A 6,071-nucleotide genomic window follows, 5' to 3' on the forward strand; every position below is an offset into this window, starting at 1 on the left:
GCAACACATAGGCACAGATAAAAACTTTCTCAACAAGACCCCAAAGGTACAACAAACCAAAAGGTGAATCAATGTATGGATTGCATGAAATTGAAGAGCTTCTGTTCAGCAAAGGAAACTGTCAAGTACCTCAATCGAGAGCCAACAGAATGGGAGAAGATTTTTGGCACCTACTCCTCTGATAGAGGACTTATACCTAAAATATATAGAGAACTCAAGAAGCTCAACGCTAAAAGAAAAATCATCCAATCAAAAAATGGGCAAGTGAACTAAATAGACAATTCACTAAAGAAGAAATTCAAATGGCCAATAAATGCATGAAAAAATGCTCAACATCACTGGCAATCAGAGAAGTGCAAATCAAAACTACCCTGAGATTTCACCTAACTCCAACTAGAATGGCAACATTCAAAACGCGAACAATAACAAATGCTGGCGAGGATGCGGAGAAGAGGGAACTCTAAAACATTGTTGGTGGGATTACAAATTAGTGCAACCACTTTGGAAAACAGTATGGAGAATCCTCAGAAGAATGGGAACAAATCTACCATTTGATCCAGCAATACCACTTCTGGGTATCTACCCAAAAGAAAGGAAACCAAACTACCAAACTAATGCATGTGTATCTATGTTCATAGCTGCACAATTCACCATGGCCAAACTGTGGAACCAGCCAAAATGTCCATCAACAGATGAATGGATTACAAAACTGTGGGATATGTACGCAATGGAATTTTACTCATCCATAAAATAATACAATTGTGGTATTTTCAGGGAAATGGATGGATTGAGGACATTATGCTAAGTGAGATTAGTCAGTCACAAAAAGTAAGGAATCAGATGCTTTCCCTAATATGTGAAAGCTAGGGTGAATGGGGTCATAGGAGGAACTCCAGGTAAAAAAAAAGAGATCCTATAGAGGAACAAATAAGACAACCTAACTGTGGGGATGGGAGGTGGGGAGAGGGAAACTCCTTAAAGCACATGATGTACTTATTCATATCGAAGTCAACCACTAAACCAATCATGGGATGGAGGGATGGGGAGGGAATGAGGTGGGGACTGTGTGGGGGCTGGCTGGGTGATGTGTGCAATTATGCCTACACAAGTTTTTTTTTTTACCCCATTATGATGTATAAATACCATGCACCAATAAAAAATTAATAATAAAAAAGATTTGGCCTTTATCGTTAAAGTATTTACTTCCTAGAAAAAGAAATTCACATTTTTATAGATGAAGATATTAGATAAATTATCAAAATTCACAAAGATGAAAAGTGAAAGAATGTGACTAGTGTGACTGAGTAACTAAACATTTAACTTAATTTTAACTTAGGGAAATTTAAATGGTCACTTGTGGTGAGCGATCTCCACAGGGATAGCAGAGAGCTTGAGTTTGCACACAGCTGACCCTATTGTGGAAGCAGATTATTGAAGTAAAAGTACAGTGGCCCACACCTGTGATTCCAGCTGCTGGAGAGGCTAAGGAAGTAGGATTGCTTGAGCCCATGAGTTGGAGGCCAGCCTGAGCAACGTAGAAAAAACAAATAACTAGAATCAGAGCAGCTTTGCTGTTTAGCGAGCAAACATAGTCCATGCTGTAATGTCATCGACTTCACAAATAAGCCTTCAAAGTGCTATTTCCATCTCAGAATCAAACAGCATACCGCAACATAAGCACTCTATTTAGTATTTCAATATATTTAAAAATTTAAGCCTTTCAGAAATACCACAAGGTAGATGTTATGATTCCCATTTTGTCAACAAATATATCCAAAACATCACAAAGCTAATAAATAGAAGGAGGATTCAAGTCCATTTTCATCCAGCTCCATGATGTTTGTACTTGAGTGCAGAGAGCATGAGGGTACAGAAAAAAGAGAGGTCCGTAGAGACTGAAGCTCTGAGAGGTGGTTTCTTAGACTAAGATCATTTTGTGCTACTTCTGAAGAAGAGCAGAAACAGTGTTTTAAAGGAATAAAGAACAAAAGAATGAGCCAGGGCATGTATGCACCCCTTGATCCTAGAAGAAAGGGGGTTCATAAAAAATAGGGGGTATCTTTGGACCCTGTGTGAGGATTCTGGTTATGATGTGCTAGGATTGTAGGGAACTGCGGTCAGTCCTTCAACACACGAATCAAATTATTTACATAATGGCAAGCTCAGTTATTCTCTTTTGCATTATGGTTGGAATTATTATTTTAATAGAAAAATACAGAGATTATATTTTATAATGGACTCTCTCCCATGGCTATGAGTCATCACTGAAAATTTCCATAGAATAAAGAATATCTATGGTAAGTTTTTATAATCATTTAGGGATAACAAACGTATTGAGAGATCTTCCTTCCACAGAGCATGGTATATATTTGCATTGATTCTTTTATTTTTATTTTTATTTTTGGTAATACTAGGGATTGAACTCTACAGGGGTACTCTACCACTGAACTACATCCCCAACCCTTTTTAGTTTTAACTTCAAGATAGGGTCTCCTTAAATTGTCCAGGCTGTTCTTGAATTGATGTTCCTCTTGTCTCAGCCTCCAGAGTAGCCAGGATTATAGGCTTGTGACACTGCATCAGGTTTTGTCTTACATTTCTGAAACTGTTGGCAATGGCAAGAAAAGAAGCTAAGTGGTCATTTGTATTTTGCTTTCTCTAGACATTTGATTAGAATAGTAGCAAATGATGATGAATTGACATCACAGTCACCTTTTAAGAGTAGCCACTTTGTCAGTTGGTATAGTTACAGAAACCTCCTAGTTCTGTTTCTCCTGGATATTACTCCAAAATATTAACGTGTAGCAAGTCTCTCACACAAGTGCTGCTTTGAAGGGAAGCATTTATTTTATTTCTTGCTGTGCTGGCCATTGGACCCAGGGTCTTGTGCTTGCTAGGAAAATGGTCTACCATTGAACTACAGGATCCCAGCCCTGAAGGGAAACTTTTAAAAATGCTGTCAGCAGTTGGGCATGGTGATACATGCCTGTAATCTCAGTATGTGAGAGGCAGAGACAGGAGGATTGCAGGTTTGAGGCCAGCCTCAGCAACTTAGTGAGGTCCTCAGAAACTTAGAACTTTCTCTTTTCTCCCTCCTTTCCTTCCAGTTCCTCCCTTCCTTCTTTCCCTTTCTTTTGGTATCTAGGGCCTCATGCATGCTAGACAATACTCTACCATGAGTAGAGTATTGTATCTCCTAAACATTGTAGTAATATTGGATATGTATAGTCCTTTAAGGTATCTTTAAGGCAAGAATTTATATAAAATTATTTGTTCAGTAGATAAACTTATTTAAGTCAAATTCCTCTTGACTGGGTCTTATGAGCCTAGAGCTTTACATAGTAACTTAAAACCAAATTAAAATTTTTTTATTGGTACTAGGGTTTTTTTTTTTGTGTGTGTGTGTGTGTGTGTGTGTGTGTGGTACTGGGGTTCCTGGAAGCCCTTCTACCTCAGGGCTACACTCCCAGACCTATTTTGTTTTTGGAAACAGGGTCTCTTATGCCAGCGCGGCTGGCTTTGAACCTGTGCGATCCTCCGTTCTCCACCTCCCAAGCGCGGGGATTACAAGCGTGCGCCACCATGCCCAGCTGGTACTACGGTTTGAAGCCATGGTGTTCTACCTCTAAGATATACCCCAGCCTTCTTTTTGTTTTAAAACAGGGTCTCACTAAGTTGCTGAGGCTGTCTTCCTGCCTCAAATCTATAATTCTACTGACTCAGCCTCCCAAATACTGAGATTATAGATGTCACCACCATACATGGCTACAAACCAGTCTTGAGTAGAGGTTCCCAAACATTTTTGATTCTTGATTGTAGTCTTAAAGATCTCAATAATTTTTTTTTTTTTGGTGGTACTGGGGTTCCTGGAAGCCCTTCTAACTCCGGGCTACACTCCCAGACCCATTTTTACATTTTTATTTGGAAACAGGGTCTCCTAAGCCAGCGCGTGCAGCTGGCTTCGAACCTGCGCGATCCTCCTGTCTCTGCCTCCCAAGCGCGTCAATAATTTTTTAAGTGATAGATGTTGAACCCAGAGCATCATGCAAGATGCCCGCCAACTCTACCACTGAATCAAATCTCTAGCCCGGTATTTTTTGTTTGTTTGTTTATTTGGAACTCTGAAGCCAAAAGAACAACATAAGATTTTTTAAGAGGTTAAGTTGAAATGGCATAAAATATCATTGTCCTAAGAGCTTAGTACTTTTTAAAGCATTGCACAACTTCTCAAATTTTGGAATTAGATTGGTCATGCTGCCATCATTCTCTGTTGACTTCTTTGGGGGAGTGCAGTGGTTAGGGATTGAACTCATACATGCTAGGCAAGGTCTCTCTGACTGAGCTATATAGCTCCTACCCTTCCATGTTAATTTCTACATTGCACTTGCATTTTCTCAGCAACTACCAAAACCCAGCTTCTTATGATGCCATCCAGAGGAAGGAAGTAATTTAATATAGGCACTGTGAACTACATTAGCTGGTAGTTCACAGTATCCAACAGATACAGATGGTATTTGGAATCAGATCTCAGTTCTGTGTGAAAACTTGGCTAAGTTATTTAATTCATTTAGCTTTACTTTCTTCTCCTGCAAAATAGGATTATCAAGCCTATACACAGGGCTCTGAAGAGACTAATTGGTGGAATCCCTAGCATAATAAGTACTTGGAACATGGTAACTATTATTCAAGAAGAATTTTGGCCTGATAATTAATAGTGGGAGTTAGTGAACCATCAAAAATTTTATTTGCATATAGACTTCATCACTAAGTAGTACAATCATGGTTTTATTAAAAAAGAAAATTCAAATTAGTAAAAATATGTTAGGTGGTGTAAATTTTCAGGGAGAAAGTTTTATTTTCATGTAGATTCAGCTTAAGTTTTACTACTCAGAAATGTCACTTGACATCCTTTTCTCATCTTTAAAAGGATATGGGTACCATATGGGCGTAGTGTTAGGAATCAAAGTGCTTAGTACACAGTAGGCACTAGATAGGAGTAAGTGCCTTTACTCCTGCTTTTCAGAGCTTATTTTCCCATTGAGACTGAGTTTTGACAGAGTTGATGTTCCTTAAAGGTTGTGTCTATGCTCTTCTTATCAGGCTGATAGAAAAAAAAAACATGGTATTTTATTCCTTATTGTGACTGTGGGACAATGGAGTAATACTGCCACATAATTTTTGGAATATAAATTTCCTTTGATATCTATTGGTGTTTTTTGCTTTAGAATATAGTACAGGGATTCTAGATCATCTGCAAAGAGGTAGTTGCTAGTTACTTATTACCTTTTGATTAGTTATGTCAAAATCTTTATTCCCCTTTTCCCTGGGCTATGACAAATACAAGATACCTAAAATGGAGAAAAAAGTTGACTCTAAGTAAATTGTTATCTAAAAACCATTTATTAGCAGTTTGATTTACATTGATTCAATATAATTTTTTCCTTAAAACAGATTTATTTGCTGATAGATGGACATAGTTCTCCCAATCTCCCAGATGCATAGCATTTTTTTTTTTGTGTGTGTGGTACTTGGGGTGGAACCCATGGGCTTTTATAACTCCAGGCTATACTCCCAGACCTATTTTATAGTTTATTTGGAAACAGGGTCTCACTAAGTTGCTGAGAGCCTCGCTAAGTAGCTGATGCTGGCTTTGAACCTGTGCAATCCTCCTGTCTCAGCCTCTCAAGCTGGCAGGTGCATGGCATTTTTATGGATAGCAGGGATTATCAATATATTCAGTCAACTTATAAGTCAATCTCTTTTGCTTGACTTAAGTCTTCCTTATTTTGACTGAAGTTTTTATGTTCATGATCTATACTTGAACTTGTAAAGCAGCTTCAAAGCAATCTTACAATCACTGAAATAGAGAATTCCAATTTTGGCGAAATGGTATTGGTATAATGTTATTTTAGTAAGATCTGTTTCTGTCCCTTCGTTATACTGCAGTGATCTCAGAAGGGGGTCCTGCAATAGTAGGAGATATGGACACCTTGGATTGTGAGACTTGCTTCATGGAAAATGAGTGGGAAGAAGCCAGGGAGTGACTGATTGGCAAGTGCCGGAATTCTCTT

Source organism: Muscardinus avellanarius (genome assembly GCF_963383645.1).
Source record: "Muscardinus avellanarius genome assembly, chromosome: 3".
NCBI classification, from domain to species: Eukaryota; Metazoa; Chordata; class Mammalia; order Rodentia; family Gliridae; genus Muscardinus; species Muscardinus avellanarius.